This window comes from Dama dama, chromosome 19 (genome assembly GCF_033118175.1).
Source record: "Dama dama isolate Ldn47 chromosome 19, ASM3311817v1, whole genome shotgun sequence".
NCBI lineage: Eukaryota > Metazoa > Chordata > Mammalia > Artiodactyla > Cervidae > Dama > Dama dama.
This window is the reverse complement of record NC_083699.1, coordinates 72,549,306-72,574,807: the sequence shown is the minus strand read 5'-3', so window position 1 is coordinate 72,574,807 and position 25,502 is coordinate 72,549,306. Positions and strand designations below refer to the sequence as shown.

The 25,502-nt window shown below is 38.5% G+C and overlaps 1 protein-coding gene across 25 annotated transcripts in view; it reads left to right on the top strand.

The window, feature by feature from the left end:
- Positions 1-25,502, top strand: part of PCBP3 (poly(rC) binding protein 3) — a 217,056-nt gene that overhangs the window by 2,829 nt on the left and 188,725 nt on the right. Inside the window, exon 1 of one of the 25 annotated variants that reach the window (XM_061167420.1) lies at positions 2,415-2,521. The exons of 23 other annotated variants lie outside the window; for them this stretch is intronic. The gene's annotated coding sequence lies outside the window, so the exon portion shown is untranslated. Of the gene's footprint in view, positions 1-2,414; positions 2,522-25,502 lie in introns of those variants that run through there. One more of the 25 variants, XM_061167404.1, reaches the window with a different exon arrangement.

Genomic DNA, 25,502 nt, shown 5'->3' with positions numbered 1-25,502 from the left:
GTGCTGAATACATGCCCATTTATTTCTGGTTTTTTTTTTTTTTTTTTTGGTCTCAAATTTCCTTTCCAGTGTGAATGTGCTTTTGGAGTTTTAAAATGAATTTCAGCATTCACACTATTAAAGAAGAGTTGAACAAAGGAATTTTATTGGACCTGAATGAAAGTATGCCTTTTAAAAACTCAAGGCATATTATTACCTCTTTTTCTAAAACGTTGATAATTGTGCTGATTCAACCTTTGCTTTGCTTAGTCCCCTTCACCCCAGGTGAGAATTTTCCTCCTACAGTATGGACATCAACTAACAAGCCCTTGAAATTAAGTGAGACCCTGTTTGCTTAACTAACATCCTCTTTAAAAATGTACTCTTTATTAAAATATACATATATATTTGTACATAGAGGCACTTTGCTTTTCCCTAAACAGAGTTGGGGTTTCTCTGGTGGTTCAGTGGTAAAGAATCCTTCTGCAATGCAGGAGATGCAGGTTCAGTCCCTGGGTCTGGAAGATCCCCTGGAGAAGGAAATGGCAACTCACTCCAGTATTCTTGCCTAGAAAATCCCATGGACAGAGGAGCCTGGTGAGCTACAATCCACTGGTTAACAAAAGAGTCAGACATGACTTAGTGACTGAACAACAACAAACAGAGTTGATTGTAACATCCTTCAGCCTCATTGGCATGGCGCTTCCCAGTCTTCCTGGAGAGGGGCTGGAGCCCTCTGAGAATGTGGTGGGGCTGTTGGGCAATTGCCAAGCATTCCTGTTGTATTGGAGCAGTATCTACTCTCTTGTCTAGAGTTTTGAGTACATCTTTGTATATAATTTTAGATAAATCCTTTATCTATCTTGAGGCTAATTTTGTCTGTTTAGAACAGGTTAGCAGTAAAAAATAATGGGTGTCACTTGCACAGAGATTCTTCCACATGATAGTAAATTGTGCATCAAACAAAGTGGTGGGTTGTTGAGGTGTTTTTTTGTTATGAACATCTGAACTAGTTCTTTGGCCCTGTCAGCTGTACATGTAACCTCAGTTATTCTTTGACATCTGGTTTTTGAGGGAGACCCAGGGCAGCTTCCTTCTGCCTCCTCCAGGTTTCAGAAATCCTCTCTGAGTGCTGCTGTTTGCCAGGCCCTGTGCTATGATCTGGGAACCCACAGGGAAATGAGACAGAGTTATCTTTGAAGGATTAAGCACTTTGGACTGAGGACAGGACGTGAAGACAGATGATTACAGGGGACACACTCAATGCTGCAACTGGGGTACACAGAAAGCTGGGTTGGTGTGTGATTCATTTAGACTGGGAATCAAAGAAGGCTTCAGAGAGGAGCTGACTTCTGGGGTGAGCCCTGGAGTTTGGGTTGTAATTATTTGGGCATAGATAGGTATACACTGATTATGAAAGACCAGAAAGTTGGTGTCATTGGAGGACAGGGAGTATGGTGGTGCTGAGGCTGGAGGTATAGGGGATGTTGTGAAAAGGTTGGGACTCTGCTAGAGGTATTGTTGGGGGAGGGGACATTGAGGAGAGGTGTAGTATGCAGAATAATGGCCTCCCAAAGCTGTTTGCATCCTGAGCTCCAGAACCCGTGAATGTGTTATGTGTCAAAAAGGATTTAAGGTAGCAGTTAGAATGAAGGTTGTTAATCAGTTGACTTTAAAACAAAGAAATTATCCTGAATTGTCCAAGTGGGCCTTAAGTTGTCACAAGGGTCATTAAATATGGGAGAGAGATGCAGAAAGGCAGTGTCAGAGTGCTGTGAAGTGACAAAGACTCTACCCTTCACTGCTGGTTTTGGAGATGAAAAGGATCATGAACTAAGGAATATAGGCAGCCTCCAGACTCTGGAAAAGGTGAGAAAATTGGTTCTCCATTTTCCAGAAAGGAACACACCTGGGCTGACACCTTGATTCTAGCCCACTGAGACCTGTGTCTGACATCCTCCCACCCAAGCACTAACCAGGCCTGACCCTGCTTAACTTCCGAGATCAGCTGAGATTGGGTGTGTTTAGGGTGGTATGGCTGTAGATTGACTTCTGACCTCCTGCACTATAAGATATTTAATTTGTGTTGTGTTAAACCATTATATTCAATGGAAAATTTTTTAGAGCGGCTGCAGGAAACTGAGTTGGGACTCTACTCTAAAAAGTTTCAGCTGGGAAAATTTAAAGAGGAAGTAACCTGGTCAGTTTGGCTGTAGAAGGTAAACAGATCCAGTTGCTATTTAGGAGGAGGTTGCCCTAAGTTAGCAGGGTTCTGATCCCCAGTTTCATTTCCTGGCAAGACTGGTTTCTGACCTTGCGTTACTTGGCTTGAGTCCCAGTTGAAGTTTTTCCTCTAAGCAGCCTGCTCAGCCTCCACCCTTGCTAATTGCCATATCCCACTGGTTCGCTGTTCCCTGTGCTGGGAACACAGGGGAAAGTGGATCAGGTATACATCTATCTACGCATGATATTGTGGGGATTGTGGGATCACAGGGTAGGCTCAGTTCCAGCCTCAAGAGCTGTTGTAAACAACGTCTCAAAGGTTTGTTTCTTCATTTCTTTGCTGATCCTTTATAATTCAGATGTTTAATTGTTGTCAGTTGAGTAGATATGAAACATCTCACTGTTTTAATTTCTGTTTCCTTGATTACTAGTGAGTTTGAGGGGTTTTTTACCCATTTATTGGCTCCCCGAGTTTTCAAGTCTATAAATTGTATTCTTATATTGCTCGTCTGTTTTTGTGCCTGGGTTATACTTTTTATAGCTTTTTTGAAGTTCTTTATATTTGGATTCTATTTGCGTCCTATTTTTTATCCTTTTAAAAATGCTATTTTGATGAACAGATGTTTAATTTTAATGTCGTCAAATTTATCAATCTTTTTCTTACTGTTGGTGGTTATTAAGTCTTATTTAAGAAATTGTTTGTTACCTCATGGTCATAAGATATCCTCCTCTTAAAGATTTTTAAAAAAATATTTCCTCCTTATATTCTACTTTGAACTTATTTTTGTATGAGGCAGGAGGTAGAGATATGATTTTAGATTTTTTTTCCCTTCTGCCAGTACTGTTTATTGAGTACTGTTCTTTCCCCAGTGATCTGCAGTACTATCTCTGAAACATACCAGACCTCACAAATGTGTGGATCTGTTTCGAATTTCTCCGTGTAAATAGATATAATTTCATTTCTTCCTTCCTAGTCCTTAAATCTTTTATTTTATTTTTTGTCTTTTCCCTTTGTTTGGACCACTAAACAAAGTTGCATAGAAATTGTGGTAAGGCTATCCTAATACTGTTTTTCACTTTAAAGGCAATGTTTTCAAACTGTTAAATATGAAGTTTGTTGTGTACTGGTAGATTCCTTTTATTAGGGTAAGGATGGTCTTACCTACTAAATATTTTAAAAAATCATTTATAGATTTTTAATTTTATCAGATGGTTTCTTTACCTATTTTATAATTTTACATCTTTTCTTCCTTGAACTCTGAGGTAAAATATTTTAATATTTTAAATCATCATTAGTATTTTTAATTTTAAATCATCATTGGTTTCTTGGGATCAACTCTACTTTGTCATGATATACTACATTTAAAAATTACTATTGGATCCAAGTATGTAATCTTTCACTTTTGATTTTGGTATATATTTCATAGGAAGTATTGACTAATAATCTTTTCTTGTATTGCTCTTAATCAGATTTGGTATCAAGATGATGCTTCATCATCTCTGCAATAATTTCTGAAAGGGAGAGATGTTTGTTCCTTGGAAGTTTGGCAGAACTGCTTCCTAAATGTTCTAGATGTGGACCCTTTTAGAACATGGAAACACTTGCAGTTAATCACTTTAGAAGCTGGTCCATTCTATTCACATTTTTTTGGCTGGAGGGAGTCATTCTGGATATGCCTAGTTTCAAATGGAGCAGGAAGGCATAGTCTTCCATGTTCTGGAAGTTTAGGACAACTGGAGACTGGTAAACATTAGTAATATTTAACCACACTGTGGAAGCTAATTGATGTCTGTGCTGCCAAATTAGCCAAAATTAAAACTGTGTTCCTTTCTAGGTCTTGTTTGGAGTTTTTCCAAGTATGTTGTCTATCAAGGGGCTAGTTAGATTTCTTGTGAACAAACCATCCTGCTCACTTTCTCCAGAACCCATCTTGGGAGTTCCTGCCTCTCTACCTCTCCTCATTGCAGAGGAAATATCTCTCATTCTCATTCCTTTCCCCTGACCGAAATCTTAATCATCCTTCACGGCTGGCACAGGACCTGCTGAAATCCTCTGCGTGAACTCTGACTCGTCGTGAACATTCCCATCACTTTTTACAGTACTGTCCTACATCAGAGGTTCAAAGGGCAGGGTTCAGTTGTGTCTATGAGTGGTTGGTTGATCAGAAGAGTCTTCATATCCAAGTGCAAGCTTCTCTTCTTTGTCTGAGCTCTGCAGTGGGAAGTTAGGTAGAGTGGACAGACTGTGTGAATGAAGTTGAGCTCACCTTCTAGTATTCATAGCTTGTTTAATACCCGCATCTCCATTGAGGTGGGACCTGTGACGTGCTTCTAACTAATGGAATAAGGCAAAAGTGATGGGACACGAATTCCATTATTATGTTACATTATACAATTCTATCTTGCTGGAAACTAATTTGCTGTTGTTGTTCCTTAATCACTAAGTCATGTCCTACTCTTTGCAACCCTGTGGACTGTAGCCCATCAGGCTCTTCTGTTCATGGGATTTCCCAGGCAAGAATACTGGAGTGGGTTGCCATTAACTTCTCCAGGGGATCTACACAACCCAGGGATTGAATCTGCGTCTCTTACATTGGCAGGTGGCTTCTTTACCACTGAGCCACCAGGGAAGCCCGGAAACTGATTTAGAGAGTCTCTCTGCTCGCTTGAGTAAGCACCTGTGTTGGAGAAGCCCACGTGGCAGGAACTGCAAGGTGGCCTTTAGGAGCTGAGGGCCACCTCCAGAGACAACCAGTAGGAAGTAGGGACCCTCAGTTTTACAGCAAAGAAGCAACTTCCACCAACAACCTGAGTGAGCTTAGAAGCAGATTCTTCCCCAGTTAAGCCTGCAAATGAGAATATAATCTTGCCAACATCATGATTGCAGCCTTATGAGACCCTAAGCAGAGGACCTGGTCAAGCCTGTTCAGACTTGTGGCCTTGTTACCATTTGTCATGCAACTGTAGAAGACTAATGCACCGACTTTGTACTGACCTCCCAGTGACCTCACTAGAAGTGGGTTTAGGCTGATGAGGGTTGTTTGAATCTATTGGGGATAATCAATTTTTTAATTATTAAAATCTTTTTCTATTTATAAAAGAATTGAAATAGGCAGAAAGTATAAAGCACAAAATCAACATCATCTGTAATCTTACCATGCAAGGATAGCCAATTTTTTCTACTTTTATATAATATATGATATGCATTTCCTCAAGTTGGGATTCATTCCATAATATGTTTTATGGACAACTTTCTTCTTTGTAGATAGTGAACATTTTTTGCATCATATCATATTTTTCTAAATTATTATTTTGAATGACTGCATAATATTCCAATGGGTGTCCCAATTTATTGAACCACTTTCATATAGCTGGGCATTGATGCCATTTATAATATTTACCTTAATGAATAATGCTTTGATAAGTATCCTATACAAAACTCATTGTGTGTATCCTTGATTATTTCTGAAAGAGATTTGTAAAGGCAGAATTCTCATGTCAAAACTTGTAGAGGTTTTTAAACTTTTTGATATTAACCATACAGCTTCCAGTGTTCTTTAAAAAGTGTACAACTCAAGCATCTGTTTCCATAACTCACCACGTGGCAATAGGACAGAACTATTGATTTTTGAGCATTTAGGTTCCTGTTTTCCTAACCCTGTTTGCAAAGTGCTTTTAAATTATTCATTAAAGTGCAGTGTTCTATTTATAGACACATTTGTGTATGAGATTGCTCCCTTAATGTCTGGGCAAAAAGCCTTTGAATTGCTATTATCACATCCCTATCTTTGCAAATCCTTTTCTACTCTTTTCCACCCTTTCTTTGTTTTCAACCAAATAGAGACACTGAAAACAAGGTTTTGTAGTTGAAATGGTTACTCAGATGAAGTGGCTCTTCTGAATGAGCCCTTGTTCTTTTCTTCTCATCGTTCATTAACTAGTTGACTTCAAAAAGATGAAAGATCAGAAAAGTATTAATTATTAATTCAAAAATACTTCCTGATTCATAAAATAATGAGTGCTTATTTAGAAATTTTATGAAATAGTGAAAAGCAGAATAAAAGTCTTTAATTCCACCACCCACAGATGACTACTATATGAAGAAAACTTGTTCATACTAGCCTATTATTATTATCATCTATTGATTAGATGCTGATTACTAATGTTTTAGGGGGAATTTTTGAGTCCATGTCTATGAATGAAATTGACCCGTATTTTTCTTTTCCTATAGCTGTTCACCGTCTAATTTGAGATGAATGGTTACTTTATCATTTGCAGCTTTTATCTTTCACTAGTATGTGCATTTAAGGTGACACGTTTCCTTATAAATAATGTTTCAGCTGCATCATACAGAGTTTGATTTGGGGTATTTTCATCATTGTTTAGTAAATGCTGTGCACTAAATTGTTCCTCCCTCAAATTCCCCTGCTGAAGCTCTAACCCCAGATTCATGGTACTGGGAGATGGGGCCTTCAGGAGGTGATTAGGTTTAAATGAGGTCATGAGTGTGAGGTCCGTATGATGGGATTAGTGCCTTGTAGGAAGAGACCAGAGAGCTTGCCCTCTTTCTCTCTTTCCTTGCCATGTGAGGTCACAACACGAAAGCAGCCAGCTGGAAGTGAGGTAATGGGCCTTCACCAGAACATAACCATGTCAGCACCTTGATCTCAGACTTCCTAGCCTCCAGAACTGAGAAGTAAATGTCTATGTTTAAGCCCCGAGTCTATGGTATTTTGTTACAGCACCCTGAGCTAGTACAATATAATTTCCATTATGATATTTTTCTTTGATTTGTAAGTCATTTAGAAGAATATTTTAAAATTTCCAAACATCTGCATATTTTCTCATTTTATTCTTTTCCATCACAATTGCATTGCCCAGAGATCATGCTCTTTATTTTAATCTTTTGAAATTTCCTGATGTGCCTTATAGTAGAATATGGTCTATATGTTTTCTCAAATGTTCCTGTGTGCTTGAAAAGAGTTAGGTTCAGTGTTCTATATATTCTATTCAGCTAACTCGATAAGCATATTACTCATGTCTTCTGTTTTCTGACTGCCTTTTTGTCTGGTTGTTATATCTGTTACTAAGATAATTACACAATTTCATTGTGATTATGGATTTGTCTTATTTCTTCTTGCAGTTCTGTCAACTTTTATTTATATACTTTGAAACCATATTATTAGGAGAATACAAATTTAAAATTGTTATGTCTTCCTGATGAATTCAGACTTTAATTATTATGAGTGGTTCTCTTTATCTCTAGTAATGTATCTTTGCCTTTTTGTTGTAGTGTGTCTGATACTATTATGGCTATATCAGATTTCTTTAGGCTCATATTTGCATGAAATCTTTGTTTTTTATCATTTTACTTTCAGCCTTACTATGTTTTTATACCTTAGATATGTCTCTTGCAAAGGTTATACAGTTAGATTTTTTTCATCCAATCTGATTATCTTTGTCCTCTAATGGGAGCATTCAACTCATTTACATTGAATGTAATCATGATCTATTTGAGTTTAAATCTACAGGCCTATTATATATCACTTTTGTCCCATGTTTTCGGTGTTTATTTTTCTCTCTTGTGTTATTTGAAACTAGTATTATGATTTTGAAAAATCATTCTACTTTTCCACTCTCTCTAGTGTATTGGAGGTTATATTCTATTTTCTTTTTGTGGTTACCATGTGAATTAGATAATGTGTTATTAACTCATCGAGATAACTCACCCAGATAAAGTTATACCTTCCTCTTGGGCCATTCAGAGATCACAGTTTCTTAGAATACTTAAATTCCATTCTCCCCTCCAGATTTTTGTGTGCTTGTAACTGTATATTTTAATTCTATATGCTCTTTTTAAACTCAATGAAGTAACATTAACAGTGTTAATATTTAACATATTGTCCATGTTCATTTAGATTTACTCATCCTTAGCTCAGTTGGTAAAGACTCTGCCTGTAATGCAAGAGGCCCCGGTTCGATTCCTGGGTTGGGAAGATCCGCTGGAGAAGGGATAGGCTGGCTACCCATTCCAGTATTTTGGGCTTCCCTTGTGGCTCAGTTGGTAAAGAATCTGCCTGCAATGTGGGAGACGTGGGTTCAATCCCTGGGTTGGGAAGATCCCCTGGAGAAGGGAAAGGCTACCCACTCCAGTAGTCTGGCCTGGAGAATTCCATGGACTGTATAGTCCATGGGATCAAAAAGAGCTGGACACAACTGAACGAATTTCTCTTTCACTTATCGATTCTTTGCTTTTCACTTATCTATTCTTTGCTTTTCTTTGCTCTCTTACATTTCTGATGTTTATTTTGGGGTCATTCCCTTCTTTAGAAATTCCACTTTTTGCTTATCAATAGATAGTAGACACTTCTGATTTTTCTAAAAGTACTTAGATTTCATTTTTATTATTTAAAAAATTCCTTTACTTAAAATTTTGGGGGGTATATTTTACATGTGTAAAATCACCTTTTTAAAGTTTATATTCAGTGGTTTTTGGTATATTTACAAAGTTGTACAACTTTCATCAATGCCTGATTTCAGAGCATTTTTATCACCTTAAAAAAAACCCAAAAACCTCATACCTCTTAACAGTCACTCCCCATTCCTCCCTTCCCCCAGAACTTGGCAACCATTAATCTACTTTCTGTCTGTAAGGTTTTGCTTAATATGTACTTTTCATATGGGTGGAGTCATAAATATGTGACCTCTGGTGTCTTGATGCTTTCATTTACTATAATAATGTCAAGGTCCTTCCATGATCCACTGTAGCATGTATCAGTACTTCATTCCTTTTTATGGCTGATTGGTATGTATGAATAGATTGCATTTTGCTTATCCACTCATCAGTAGGCAGACATTTGACTTTTTTCCATTTTTTGTCTATTATGAATAATATCCTGTCAGCAGTCATGTGCAAATTTTTTTTATGTACAAATTTTTGTATGAAAACATGTTTTCATTTCTTTTGACTATATATATAGGAGTGAAATTGCTGGGTCAAATAATAACTCTACTTTTTGAGTAACTGCCAGACTGTTTTTCAAAGATGCTGTACCATTTTATCCTACCAGCCATGCATAAGGGTTCCAGTTTCTCCACATTTTCACCAACACTTGTTATTTTCAATTTTTTGATTATTGCCATCCTAGTGGGTGTGAAGTAGTGTCTAACTGTGGATTAGTATTTCCCTAATAACTGATGCCTTTGAGCCACTTTTTTGTGTGCTCATAGCCATTTGTATATCTTTGGAGAAATTCCTGTTTAGATCCTTTGGCCATTTTAAAGTTGGATTGTCTTTTTGTTGCTGGGCTGTAAAGAACCTGCCTGCCAATGCAGGAGACATAAGAGATGTGGGTTTGATCCCTGGGGGAGGGCATGGCAACCCACTCCAATATTCTTACCTGGAGAATCCCATGGACAGAGGAGCCTGGTGGGCTACAGTCCATAGGGTTGCACAGAGTCGGATATAACTGAAGTGACTTAGCACTAGCACAAAAATTCTTTCTATATTGTTTACCAACTCCTTATCAGATATATGATTTGTAAATATTTCCTTTTTTTTTTTTTTATTAGTTGGAGGCCAATCACTTCACAACATTTCAGTGGGTTTTGTCATACATTGATATGAATCAGCCATGGATTTACACGTATTCCCCATCCCGATCCCCGCTCCCACCTCCCTCTCCACCCGATTCCCCCGGGTCCTCCCAGTGCACCAGGCTGGAGCACTTGTCTCATGCATCCCACTGTGAGTTGCCTTTTCACTTTCACGATAGTGTCCTTTGATGCACATTTTCATGAAGTCTAATTTATCTATTTTTTCTATTGTTGCTTGTGCTTTAGGTGTTATATTTAAGACAGCATTGCTTAATCCGAGGTTACAAAGATTCACACCTGTGTTTTATTCTAAAGTTTTAGCTCTTAAATTCAGGCTTTTGATACATTTTGAGTTAATTTTTATGTATGGTGTGAGGGAGGAGCATCTGTATCTGTCTATCCAGTTGTCTGAGCACCATTTGTTGAAAAGACTATTTCCTTAGTGAATGGTCTTTTAACAGCTTTGTTGAAAATCAGTTGACCATAGAACATGGGTTTATTTCTGGAATCTCAGTCTGAGTCCATCCATCTGTATATCTATCTTTATGTCAAAACCACACAGTCACGATTACTGGAACTTTGTGGTAAGTTTTGAAATTGGGAAGTGCGAGTCCTCCAACTTTGTTGTTCTTATTTCAGATTGTTTTGGCTATTCCTGATCCCTTGCATTCCCATATGATTTTTAGGATTAGCTTGTCAATTTTTGCATAAAAGGCAGCTGGAATTTTGGTAGGGATTGCATTGAATGTGTAGATCAATCTGGGAATACTGCTATTTTGACTGTAGTAAGTCTTGTAATCCACGAGCATGGAATTTATTAGCTGTAATAGTTTTTTTTTTTTTAGTGGATTCTGAAAGTTTTCTGTGTGTATATAGTTAATTTTACGTCTTCCTTTCTAATCTGGATGTCCTGTATTTTGTTTATTTGGCTGCGCTAGGTCTTAGTCATAGGTATCTGGGAATTTCCATCTTTGTTGCAGCATATGTGATCTTTGGTTGTGGCATATCAACTCTTAGTTGTGGCATGTGGGATCTTGTTCCCTGACTAGGGATCAAACCTGGGCCCCCTGCACTGGGAGCTTAGCTACTGGACCACTAGGAAAGTCCCTGTATTTTTATTTCTTGTGTGATTTCCCTAGTTATAACTCCTAGTATAATGTTGAATTATCTTGGCAGAAGTGGACACCCTTGTCTTCTTCTTGATCTTAGAGGGAGAGCTTTCAGCCTTTCACCATTCATTATATTGTTAGCTTCGGGTTTTTGCAAGTGCCCTTTATTAGGTTGAGGAAGTTTCCATCTAGTTTTATTTATTTTTTTAATCATAAAAGATTATTATTGTCAGATGCTTCCTCTAATCTATTGAGATGATCATGTGGTTTTTGTCCCTCTTAATGTTGCACATTACATTGACTGATGTTCACACGTTGAACGAACCCGCATTCCTTAGATAAATTCCAGTTAGTCATGGTGGATAATCCTGTTATATATTGCTAGATTTAGATTGTTAGTGTTTTATTGAGGATTTCTGCATATGTATTCATTAGGGATATTGGTCCATAGTTTTCTTTTTCTTGGTGATATCTTTGATTTTGGTATCGGGATTATATTGGTCTCATATAATGAATTGGGAAGTGTCCTTTTGTATTTTTTGAAAGAGTCTGTGAAGGATTGATGTTAATTCTTTAAATGTTTGGCAGAATTCACTAGTGAACTCAGTTTGTTATTGTTCAGTTGCTAACTCATGTCCAACTCTTTTTGATCCCATGAACTGCGGCATGCCAGGCTTCCCTGTCCTTCACTATCTTCCTCCTGGAGTTTGCTCAAACTCATGTCCATTGAGTCAGTGATGCCATCTAACCATCTCATCCTTTGTTATCCCCTTCTCCTGCCCTCAATCTTTCCCAGCATCAGGGTCTTTTCCAATGATTTAACTCTTTGCATCAGGTGGCCAAAGTATTGGAGCTTCAGCATCAGTCCTTCCAATGAATATTCAGGATTGATTTCCTTTAGGATTGACTGGCTTGATTTCCTTGCTGTCCAAGGGACTCTTCAAGAGTCTTCTCCAGCACCTTAGTTCAAAAGCATCAGTTCTTCAGCAGTTGGTCCTGGACTTTTCCTTTGGGAAGTTTTTCAGTTACTAAATCAAAGTCTTTACCTGTCTTAGGTCTATTCAGATTTTTTATTTCTTGTTGAATCAATTTTGGTAATTTTTGTCTTTCTAGGAACTCAGGCATTACACCTAGATTATCTAGGCAAACAATTGTTCATTATATTTCTTGATGATCCTTTTTATTTCTGTAAAGTTCTTAATTTCATTTTTTATTTTAGTAATTTAACTGTTCCTTCTCTTTTTCTTGTGGATATGGATAAAGTTTTTTTGGATCTTTTCATAGAATCAACTTCTGGTTTCATTGTTTTTTGTTCTGTATTGTTTTCTATTTCTTAATTCATTTATTTTTGTGCTAATACTTGTTTTTTCCTTTCTTCTGCTTACTTTGTCTTTAGTTTGTTCTTTTCTAATTTCTTAAGGTGGATGGATGGTTAGGTTATTGATTTGAGATATTTGTTCTTTTATAATATAGGTATTCACAGCTACAGATTTATCTCATCACTGCTTTAGCTGCCTATCAATGTTTTGGTATGTTGTGATTTCGTTTTCAGTCATCTCAAAGTATTTTCTAATTTTCTCTGTGCTTTCTTCTTTGATTCCATGTTTCTTTAGGAATGTGTTTAATTACTACAAAGCTGTGAATGTTTATATTTGTGTTCTTGATGTCTGAATTTCTTTCCCTTGCTGTCAGAAAACAGACTTTGATTTCTTTCCTTTAAATGACAGTTGTTTCCTTTAAATGACTTTTGACATTTGTTTTTTGAGTGTAACATTTAGTCTCTCCTGGAGAATGTTCCATGTGTACTTTAAAATAATGTGTTTTGAAAACTTAGCCAAGATGGTGGAGTAGGAAGACCCTGGGCTCACAGCCTCATGGGCACACCAAAATTACAACTACTTACAGAGCAACTATTTATGTGAAAGACTGGAATATACTGGAAAAGATCTTCTACTACTAAAGATATAGAGAAGAAATTAGATGGATAGGAGGGGTGGCGTTGCATTATAGTCAAGACCCATACCCCTGGATTGGCAACCCATAAATGGGAGAATAATAATAATTTCAGAGGTTTTCTCCAAGGCATGAGAGGTCCAAATGCCATGTGGGGCTCTCCATCCTGGGGGTCCTATATTAGGAAGATAAGCCTGTAGAACGTTTGGCTTTTTGAATGTCAGGGAGGTAACTTTTGGGAGAGCCAGAGGGCTGTAGGAAATAGAGACTCTGCTCTTAAAATGTGCACACAAAATCTCTTATGATCTGGGACCCAGGACAGAAGCAGAAATTTGAGAGAAGCCTGAGTCAAGCCTACCAACTGATCTTGGAGAGCCTCCCAGAGAGGCAGGAGGCAACTGGAGCTCATCCTAGAGACATAGACAGGGGGACAGCCATTTTTGGGAGCTTCTATCACGTGGACACTGGTTCTGGCAAGTACCATTTTGGAATCCTTTCTCTAGCTTATTAGCCTTGGGGCCCAGCTCTGTCTATGCCCACCAGCCTTTAGATACCAGGAGATACCTCATGTCAAGCAAATAGCTGGATGAAGACATAGCCTCATCCCAATTGCAGCAGACTGCCTTAAGACCCCTTGAGCCCACAGTCACCCTTGGATATGTCCACACCTGGATATGTCCACCAAAGGACCCAGGACCCAGCCTGGCACACTAGTGCATAGGCACTAGACTCTGGCCCTGTAACCAGAGAACCTGGGACCCAGCTCTGCCCACCGGTCAGCAGGCACCACCTCCAGAAAACCCACCCATCAGTGGGCATCAGGAGTACCACAGCCCTGCAACCGCCATGGCAGGGTTCAGCTCTCCCACAAATAGGCTGGCACCAGCCTTGGGACCCACCCGGCCACTGCCCATGTCAGAACCCACCTCTAAGACACTTTAGGCCCTCAGCCACCTGCCCTAGGATCTGGCCCTAGGCACCAGAGGGCTTACACAAACTTCAGGATACTGTGTACTCTGCAATCAGCAGCATCAGGAACTGACTGCACCAACTAGTGGTTCACAACCGCCCTGGGACCCCTGGGTCATGCAGCTAAATCCTAGGACCCAGAACTATCTGTCAGTAGGCCAGTACTAGCCCCAGGACCTAGCTTCACCCACCAGTGGTCAGGCACCAGCCCCAGAAACTTCTGGATTCTTACCTTACGCATCAGCAGATGGGCACTAGATCTAGGAACACCTGCCTTGTAAGACACACACCAGAACCTGGCCCTGTCCACCAGTGAGCCAGCACTAGCCCTGGAAACCCCCAGATATCTGCAGCCAGCTACCTTGTGACCTGGCCCCACCAACCAGTGACTGGCAGCCTCTGTATTAGGCAGGGCCTGGAAACCAACCACTGTGGGGGTCACCATGCCTAGTAGACCACTCATAATAGTCAATCCACCACAACAAAAGGACCCATATAATGCACGTAGGGGGCAAACTTAGCTCATATAGCTCTGGTGACCAAAAGTGAGTCTTCTTCTGTGACACATAGGATGTCTCCTTAAAAAGGCAACATCTCCAAGGCTGGGAAATGTAAAAACAGTGAATTAGGCAGAATGAAGAGACAGAGGAACTTATTACAAATGAAGGAGCAAGATAAAGCCCTAGAAGGAGAACTAAGTGAAGTGGAGATAGGCAGTCTACCCAATAAAGAGTTCAAATAATTATCATAAAGATACTCAAAGAACTTGGGAGAAGAATGGATGAACAGAGTGAGAAGTTAGAAGTTTCTAGCAAAGAGTTAGAAAACATAAAGAACAACCAAACAGAGATGAGGACTACAATAACAGAAATTAAAAATACACTAGAAGGAATCAACAGTTGATTAAATGACGTTAAGGAATAGATGAACAACCTGGAAGACAGTATTGAAAATCACTGAAGCTGAATGGAAAAAAGAATAAAAAGAAGTGAGGGCAGTTTAAGAGACTTCTGGGACAGCATCAAACATAGTAACAGTCACATTTTAGGAGTCCCAGGAGAAGAGAGAAAGAGGCAGAGAAGGTACTTAGAGACAAAATAGCTTAAAAGTTCCTTGACTTGGGAAAAAAAAAACCCAGACATCCAGGCATCCAGGTCCAGGAAACTAAGAGAGTCCCAAGCAGGATCAGCCAAGTAAGGATGACACCAAGACACATTGTAATTGGCAGAAATTAAAGATAAAGAGAAAATATTAAAAGAAACAAGGGAAAAGTGACAAGTTAAGTACAAGGGAACGTCCATATGTCTGTCAGCTGACTTTTCAGTAGAAACTTAAGGCCAGAAGGGAGTGGGGAAGGGAAAAACCTACAACTAAGAGTACTTTGCCTAACAAGGCTTTCATTTATTTTCATGGAGAGATTAAAAAAAAAAGTTACAGACAAGCAAAATCTCAGAGTTCATCACCATCTTAACAAGTTCAAACCAGCTTAACAAGAAATGTTAAAAGGACTTCTTTAAGTGAAAAAGAAAAGTCCACAACTAGAAACATGAAAATTACAAAAGGAAAAATCTCATTGGCAAAAGCAAAAGTACACTAAAGGTAGTACATGTACAAAACTGGTAGGAAGATTAAAAGACAAAAGTAGTAAAATAGTCTATATGTGAAATAAATATTAATACTTAGGGGATACACAAAACAAAAAGATGTAAAATATGATATCAAATCCAGCAATCATAGAGGGAGAGGAATAAAAATACAGGGTTGTTAAAATATGTTTGAACTTAAGAGATAAATCACTTAAAATAGTCATATATGTATAAGTAAATATAAACTTCCTATTAACCACAAACAACAATCTATAATAAATAATAATCTATAATTATCTATTACCTATTATTATCTTTGCTAAATTTATAATCCATAAAGAGAAAGGAATCCAAAGGTAACGCTGAAGATACTCACCAAATCACAAGGGAGCAAAAGAAGAAAGGAAAAGGAACTAGAAAAACAACCTCAGAACAACTAACAAAATGGCAGTAAATACATACCTATTAATAATTACTTTGTGTGTAAGTAATCTAAATGCTCTAATCAGAAGAGTTAGGGTGGCTGAATGGATATAGAAACAAGACCCATCCATAGGCTGCTTATGAGAGACTCATTTCAGATCTAAAGACAGACACAGACTGAAAATGAGGGGATGGTAAAAGCTATTCCATGGAAATGGAGATGAGAAGGAAGCTGGGGTAGCAATATTTATTTATTTATTTATTCCATTTATTTTTATTAGTTGGAGGCTAATTACTTTATAATATTGTAGTGGTTTTTGCCATACATTGACATGAATCAGCCATGGATTTACATGTATTCCCCATCCCAATCCCCCCTCCTGCCATGGGGTAGCAATATTTATATCAGACAAAAATTGGACTTTAAAACAAAGTCTGTAACAAGAGACGAAGAAGGATATTATGTAATAACCAAGGGATCAATCCAAGAAGAAGGTATAACAATTATAAATATATATGCACTCAAAATAGGAGCACCTAAACACATAAAGCAAATATTGAGAGACATAAAGGGAGAAATTAACAGTAACACAATAGTAGTAGGGGACTTCAACACCCCACTTGCATCAATGGATAGATTGTCCAGACAGAAAATTACTGAAGAAACACAGGCCTTAAATGACATTAGATTAAATGGAATTAATAAATATATATGCATAGAACAATTCACCTAGCAGAATACATATTCTTTTCAAGTGCACATGGAACATTCTCCAAGATAGATTACATTCTAGGCCATAATACAAGTTTCATTAGCTTAAGAAAGCTGAAATCATATCAAGCATGTTTTTCCATCACAAAACTATGAGAGTAGAAATCAACTACAAGGCAAAAAGCTGCAAAAAAACATAAACATGTGGAGGTTAAACAATATGCTACTAAATAATGAATCACTTATGAAGTCAAGGAAGAAGTTGGGAAATACACGGAGACAAGTGAAAATGAAAACATAATGATCCAAGATCTATGGGATGCATCAAAAGCAACTCTTAGAGGGAAGTATATAGCAGTAGAGGTCTACCTCAGGAAACATGAAAATTCTCAAATAAGCAAACTAACTTACACCTACAGGAACTAGAAAAAACTAACAAAATACAAAGTAGAAGGAAAGCAATCATTAAAAATCAGAGCAGAAATAAATGTAATAGAGGCTTAAAAAACAATAGAAAAAAATCAGTGAAATTAAGAGCTGGTTCTTTGACAAGATAAAGAAAATTGGTAAACCTTTAAATGGACTCATCAAGAATAAAAAGAGAAGGTTGAAATAAAATCAGAAGCAAAAAAGAGGTTACAACTGATATCACGGAAATAACAAAGAATTATAAGGGATTACTTTGAAAAACTATATGCTAATAAAATGCATAATGTAGAAGAAATGGAAAAATCTCTAGAAATATATAATCTCCCAAGAATGAACCAGAAAGAAACAGAAAATATGTAGAAACTAATTACCACTAATGAAATTGAATCAGTAATTTAAAAGTTCCCAGCAAACAAAATTCCAGGGCCATATGGCTTTGCAGGTGAATTCTATCAAACATTTAGAGAAGAGTTAACACCTATCATTCTCAAACTATTAAAAACAAAATCAGAGGAAGGAATGCTTCCAGACTCACTAGATGAGGCCAGCATTACCCTGATTCTAAAACCAGAGAGAGATATCATGCAAAAAAAGAAAATCATAGTCCAATATCACTGATGAACATAGATGCAAAAATCCTCATCATAATATTAGCAAAATGAACCCAACAATATATTAAAAGAATGATATGCTGTGATTGAGAGGGATTTATGCCAGGGAAACAATGATAGTTTAACATCTGCAGTTTAATCAGTGTGATACACCCTATTAACAAATTTAAGAATAAAAATAATGTTGTTGGCCAAAGTTTTGTGCATTTTCTTCTGTAAGGTGGCTCTACTAGTTCTTAGTTGTCTTTAACTTCATTCAAAAGAATTTTGTTAGGTTGTATTGTGACAGCTGACATATCAGCATACATTTAGAAAACATTAAAACTGGTGAATTTTTGTGTAGCCATTTTAATATTGAAGCTGGAAGGAAAAAAGCAACATTTTCAGCCTGTTATATGTTATCATTTCAAGAAAGGTAAAACACAACCGAAACACACAAAAAAAGATTTGTGCAGTATATGGAGAATGAATGCTTTTGAACTGTGGTGCTGGAGAAGACTCTTGAGAGTCCCTTGAATAGCAAGGAGATCAAATCAGTCAATTCTAAAGGAAATCAACCGTGAATATTCATTGAAAGGACAGATGCTGAAGCTGAAGCTCTAGTATTTTGGCCACCTGATGTGAAAAGCTGACTCACTGAAAAAGACCCTGATGCTGGGAAAAATTGAGGGTAAAAGGGAGAAGGGGGTGACAGAGGATGAGATGGTTGGATGGCATCACTGACTCATTGGATATGAGTTTGAGCAAACTCAGGGAGATAGTGATGGACAGAGAAACCTGGCATGCTGCAGTTCATGGGGTCAAAAGAGTTTGACACAACCTAGTGACTGAACAACAACAGAAGAGTATGTGGCATTTCTATGTACTACAATGAACCATCAGAGAAATTAAGGAAATAACCCCATTTGCAGTCTCATCAAAAAGAATAAAACACCTAAAAATAAATCTAATTAAGGAGGTAAAAACCTATACTCAGAAAATTATAACACACTGATGAAAGAAATTGAAGATGATAGACAGATGGAGAGATATACTGTGTTCATGGATTGGAAGAATTAATATTGGTAAAATGACCATACTGCACAAGACAATCTACAAATTTATTGTAATCCCTATCAAAATACCCATGGAATTTTTCACAGAGTGAGAACAACTAAATTTAAAATTTGTATGGAAACAGAAAAGACTTGGAATTATCAAAAGAAGCTTGAGGAAAAAAGAACAGAGCTGGATATATCACTCTTCCTGACTTCAGGTTATACTACAGAGCTACAGTAATTAAAACAGTATGGAACTGATACAGGAACAGACACATAAATCAATGGAATAGATTACAAAGCCTAGAAATAAACACATGCACTTAGGGTCAATTAATACAGTACTTTGGCCACCTCATGTGAAGAGTTGACTCATTGGAGAAGACCCTGATTCTGGGAGGGATTGGGGGCAGGAGGAGAAGGGGGCGACAGAGGATGAGATGGCTGGATGGCATCACCGACTCGATGGGCATGAGTTTGAGTAAACTCCAGGAGTTGTTGATGGACAGGGAGGCCTGGCGTGCTGCGATTCATGGGGTCGTAAAGAGTCGGACACGACTGAGCGACTGAACTGAACTGAACTGAACTGAATACATGACAAAGGAGGCAAGAAGATGCTATGAAGAAAGGACAGTCTCTTCAATAAGTGATGTTGGGAGAACTAGACAGCTGCATATAAAAAAATGAAATCAGCATTTTTCTCATACCATATACAAAAATAAACTCAAAGTGAATAAAAGACCTAAATATAAGACCTAAAACCATGAAGCTTCTAGAAGAAAAATAGGCAGAACACCCTTTGACATAAAATGCAACAATATTTATTTTTTGGCTCTGTCTCCTAAAGCAAAGGAGACAAAAGCAAAGTAAGCAAAAGGGGATTAAGAGGTATAAACTACTATGCATAAACTAAGTAAACTACAAGGATATATTGTATAACACAGGGAAGAGAGCCAATATTTTATAATAACTTTAATGGAGTATAATCTATAAAAGTTTTGAATCACTATGTTGTACATCTGAAATGAACATATTTTAAATCATTTCAATTAAAAATAATATAGAAAATTAAGGTGAATGATAAAAATTCAAATCCCTCAAATGGTAGTATTAGGAGGTGAGGTTTGGGAGATGCTTAGGTCATGCCCTTGGAACCTTCACCAATGGGCTTAGTGCCCTTTAAGAGAGGCTCCAGAGAGATCCAGAGACTCTTCCATCCTATGAGGATGGGCACGAAGGCACTGGCTATGAACTAGGAAGGCCCTCACCAGAAGGCAGCTGTGCTGGCATCTTGATCTTGGACTTTTCAGCCTCCAGAAGTGTGTGCAGTACATTTCTGTTTATAACTAAACAATAAAATAAAATATGTTTTTTGAACGGATTGTTCTATAGATATCTATTAGATGTAATTGTTTTATAGTGTTGTTGAAATCTGTTTCCTTACAGAGCTTGTCTTTGTCCCATCCGGTATTGAAAATGGTATATTGATGTTTCTAACTGTTATTATTGAATTGTCTAATTGCTCATTCATGTCTTTTAATTTTGTTTCATGTATTCTCAGGATCAGTTGTTAGGTACATATGTATATAATTGTTATATCTTATCAACGAATTGACTCCTTTATCAACATTGAAAATCCTTTCTTTGTCTCTATTAACAACTTTTGTGTTGAAGACCATTTTGTCTGATATTGGTAAAGGCATTCCAGTTCTTGTTTGGCTACTATTTACAAGGTAAACATTTTTTCAACTTTTCACTTTTAGTCTGTTTGTTCCTTTGAATTTAAGAATGCCTCTTGTATATTGCATATAATACATAAAAATTCCATTAACACAATTTCTACCTTTAAATTGTGATTTGTAATGCATTTACATTTAGTGCAGTTTTGATAGTTTCAGTAGCTCAGTCATATCCGCCTCTTTGCAACCCCATGGACTGTAGCATGCCAGGCCTCCCTGTCCATCACCAACTCCCAGAGTTTACTCAAACTCATGTCCATTAAGTCGGTGATGCCATCCAACCATCTCATCCTCTGTCATCCCCTTCTCCCACCTTCGATCTTTCCCAGCATCAGAGCCTTTTCCAATGAATCTGGTGGCCAAAGTATTGGAGTTTCAGCTTCAGCATCAGTCTTTCCAATGAATATTCAGGACTGATGCCCTTTAGGATGGACTGGTTGGATGTCCTTGCAGTCCAAGGGACTCTCAAGAGTCTTCTCCAACACCACAGTTCAAAAGCATCAATTCTTCAGCACTCAGCTTTCTTTGTAGTCCACCTCTCACATCCATACATGACTACTGGAAAAATCATAGCTTTAACTAGTCAGACCTTTGTTGGCAAAGTAACATCTCTGCTTTTTAATAAACTGTCTAGGTTGGTCATAACTTTTCTACCAAGGAGCAAGCGTTTTTTAATTTCATGGCTGCAGTCACCATCTGCAGTGAAGGTGATATTTATTCCTGCCATTTTGTTAATTGTTTTCTTAATGTCTGTCTTTTTTTTTGGTATTCTATCTTCTGTTAATGTCTTCTCTTGTGTTAAATAGATATTTTCTAGCGTGCTCTTTTATTTTCCTTGTCATTTCTTTTACTATTTTTTACTAGTCATATTCTTAGGGGTTGCCTAGGGCTTCTTCTTACTGTAATAGTTTATAACAATTTAGCTTGGATTAATATCAATTTAATTTCAGTAGTATATAAAAACTTTGCTTAGTATATTTCCATATTCCCCCTTCCACTTCATACTGTTATTGTCTTACAAAGTACATCTTTTTACTTTCTGTGCAGATCAGCATAGATATAATTATTGACTTTTGCAGTTATCTTTCATTTCAGATAGGAGAAAAAGTTATAAACAAAGATTATACTTATATTATCTTTTTTACTTCTGTAGTTACCTTTTCTAGTGTTCTTTATTTATTCACCTGAATTTGAAGTACTATCTAGTGAATATCATTTCATTTTAGCCTGAAGAACTCCTTTTAGTATTTTTTATAGGGCAAGTTTTCTAGTGACAATCTTTCAATTTTGTTATCTGAGAATATCTTAATTTTTTATTTCCTTTTGAAGGATAACTTTACTAGAAATAGAATTCTTGTTTGGCAGTCTTTTTCTTTTATAATTTTGAATTTGTCATCTCACAGTTTTCTAGCCTGAAAGGTTTCTGATGAGAAATGGGCTGTTTTTTTATTGAGGATAGCTTTTGCATGGTAAGTTGCTTCTTTTGCAGATTGTCTTTGTATTTTGATAGTTTGATTATGATTTGTGCAGGTGTAGCTATCTTGGAGTTTGTCCTTAGAGTTTATTGAACTTCTTGGATTTGTTACATTTAAATCAAATACGGCATGTATTTCACCATCATCTCTTCAAATATTCATTGTACCCCTTTCTCTTCTCTCGTTCTGAGGATTTTATTATGCACATGTTGGTGTGGTTGATAGTGTCCCTGAGATGATTCTTTTTTGTGTGATAAAGACTTTGTTCAAAGGGACTACTACACTGGGGCTTTGCAGTAGGGGAGAGAGATTGTCTTCTGCTCCTCTCTTCATTTTTATTCCTCCATTCCTTAGATTTGAAAATTTCAGTTGACCTGTCTTCAGGTTTGCCAATTATTTCTTGCCTGCTCAAATATGCTATTGAATCCTTCTAATGAATATATCATTTTCAGTTATTATACTTTTCAGCTCCAGAATTTTTATATAATTCCTGTTTGTAATTTTTGTGTCTTTATTAGTAGTCTCTCCTTGATCAGACATCATTGTCATACTTTCCTTAAGTCCCTTATACCTGGTTTCCTTTATTTCTTTAACATTTTAAAATAGAGCGTATATAGTCTTTGTCTTATGTGTCCAACATCAGGGCTTGCTCAGGGGTAGTTTCTGTTGATTGCTCTTTTCCCCATGTATAGGCATATTCTCTTGTTTTTGTTTTTTTGTGTGTGTGTCTTATAATGATTTGTTGAAAACTGAATGTTTAAGTGGATTTTCCTGGTGGCTCCAGATGGTAAAGAATCTGCCTGCAATGTGGGAGACATGGGTTTAATCCCTGGGTTGGGAAGACCCTCTGGAGAAGGGAATGGCTACTCACTCCGGTATTCTTGCCTGGAGAATTCCATGAACAGAGGAGCCTGGCGGGCTGCAGTCCTTGGGGTTGCAAAGAGTTGGACATGACACTGAGTGACTTTCACTTTCACAGTGTATATATGTATGCCAGGTGACACAAGCTGCTCTGAAAATTCAAGTCTGGGATATTTGGTGGTGCTACTTTCTATGGCAGTTTTCATTTGTTTGTTTCGTGACTTTCCTGAACTAACTCTGTAAAGTCCATGTTGTTTGTCATGTATTCACATGAAGTCTTGATTTGGCTAGCTTAGTGGTCAGCTCACGTTTGGGCAGAGACTTCCTTAGATGCCGGGAACCAGCAAGTGTCCTATTCTTTCCTGAAGGGCTCTGTGTGTATGTGTGTATCAGGGGCATGCTTCAACATGTAATCAGACAGTTTAAAGCTCTGTGTTAGCCTGTACCTTCTGCTTGTGCAGAGCCTCAAAGTCAGCTAAATGTGAGCACTTGCAGCTATCTTGGGTCTTCCCTAGGCGTTCATTCACACAGGCTGGATATGAGCACTACCTTCTGTATACAATGTCACCTCTGCATCTTCAGGAATATACTGGAGCTTTTCAAATCCCATATAGTGGGCCTACTCCCCAGCTTTTCTTCTTAAGCCTTTTGGGTTAATTGTTGCCCCAGCAGTTGTACACTGTCTCGGGTAGTTATAGGATTAAACAATTGCCTCTAATTGTTTTGACATATATCTCAAAGGAAAATGCTTTTCTCACTGGGCAAGCTCTGACTTAGGTCAAAGAGAGCCTTGCCCCTGGAGCCCATTAGCTATGTCCAATAATGACAGTTCTCTGGGAATAAGGCTTTGAAGGAGCTCCAGCCCTGTTCTGTCCGCTTCTGTGGCTGACAGGCTGCTGATTTTCACTATGATTGTGGGCTGTTGGGTCTCAAGACTACTATAGAGTTGAAGTGGAGGTTAGGGGAAATGGTGAGATTAGGGCAAGCTAAAACACCAAGTTTGGTATTCTTGAGAATCAACCATGTGTGTTCTAGTTCCCCACCCACTCCCCACTGCATTGGAAGTATGGAATCTTAACCACAGAACCACCAGGGGAGTCCCTAAGGCTCCTTACTCTTAAAGAAGTCACCCTAATCCCAGTGCAGGCCTGATGCCAACCAGGTGAGCAAAACAAGGCACCAGTACATGAGAGGGCCGGCTTGCTTTTCAGGACTTTTCCACCTTAGGGTTTATCCCTTTGTGCTTCCAGCACAAGTTGAAGGCTGGTTTCTCAGTACCTGTAGCCCCTGATTTCTGGATTATTTCAGGTAACTTCAGCATCCATAATAAAACTCCCAGTGAGGAGGGAGGCTCAAGAGGGAGGGGATATAAATATAATTATGACTGATTTGTATTGATGCATGGCAGAGACCACCACAACACTGTAAAGAAATTATCCTCCAATAAAAAGAAATGTTAACCCCTCCCCCCCAAAAAATAATCCCTTCCAAATATCAGGACCTTACACAGAGCATCACTTCCCCTTCGTGTAACCGTCCACTGTGGGTGTTCCTTGCCAGGGATCAGCTTTCCTCCACATGGTGACTGGGGCCTGGCTCTGGCTGCTCTGGTTCTGCTTCTGCTAGGTTGATAGCACCGTCTAGGGCCTGAACTTTCTTTTTGTCCGACTGGCAGATGGGGAGCACGGTGCGGAGGACACACAATATGCTTCTTACCCATGTTGGCCTGGACATGACATGGAGGGTAACTGTAGATGTTTCACTGGGGAGAGCTAGTCATGTGGCCTGCTTCAGTGCAGGTATCAAGGTGGACAAAGTGTTGTCCATGGTTAGCAGCTGCATGTCTGTTTGGTGGACACTTACCTCTGCTTCAGTCCTTCTGCTTGGCCCTGAAGCATCTGTGCATATTCTTCTTTTCCAGCTGTATTACACTCATCTTCTCCAGGGAGATACTCAAAGCCAGATACAGCTCTTGAGGTTCAGTGACTGAGCTAACATACAGGTTTTCTGCTGCTAACGCTGTACCATAATGGAGCCAAACCATTGACAATTACTATGGGAAAAAACCTTCCGTTTGAAAGGGGGAACTGGAAGATAAAATCAGTCCTTGGTCCAATGCACGAGTGACCCCCTGACAGCAGGTATCATGAAGGTGTCTGTCAAGGACTATGAGGCAGAGGCCACCAGGAACTCACCTGGCGCCTGCGATGGAACAGTTGGGACCATGCACCATGGGGAACTGTGAGGTATCAAAGTGAGGGTGGCAGCAAGAATCTGTTATAGGATTTGGGCTTTGGGTGCTTTGGGGAGAGTCCAGGAGAGGAGGGTGCTGTCAGTAAGCAGGGACATTTTATCCATGAATGTCTTAACAAATCTAAGGCAGAGTGACCTAGGGCGAGGCTCAGGAAGCTGCCCTCCCTCCCCAGTGTTGGCTGCGAGAGGCCATGGGTGGTGTTTTGGGGCATGGCCGAGGTTCCTGTTTGGGGTATGCTCTGATGTGATGATGGCGTGCTCTTGTCTTGATCCGTCCTGCTTCTGCTGTGGCCTCATCTGATTCTCTTACCTCTCCCAGGAGTGTCCTCCCAGACTGCTTGCCCTGACCTCGGAAGGCTTTTCCTTGTCCTTGTCCTCTGCAGGAGCAGTACCTGGAGCCTTGGGGAAGATCTCTTCCTTGAGGGGTGGGATCTGCCCAGGGTTCAGAGCTTGCTTCTGCTTGTGGAATTTGGAGGCTGGGGATGGTTTTACAACAGTCACTGACTTTCTTTGGCTCGTGCTTCTTTGGCAGTAGAATTCCCCCCAG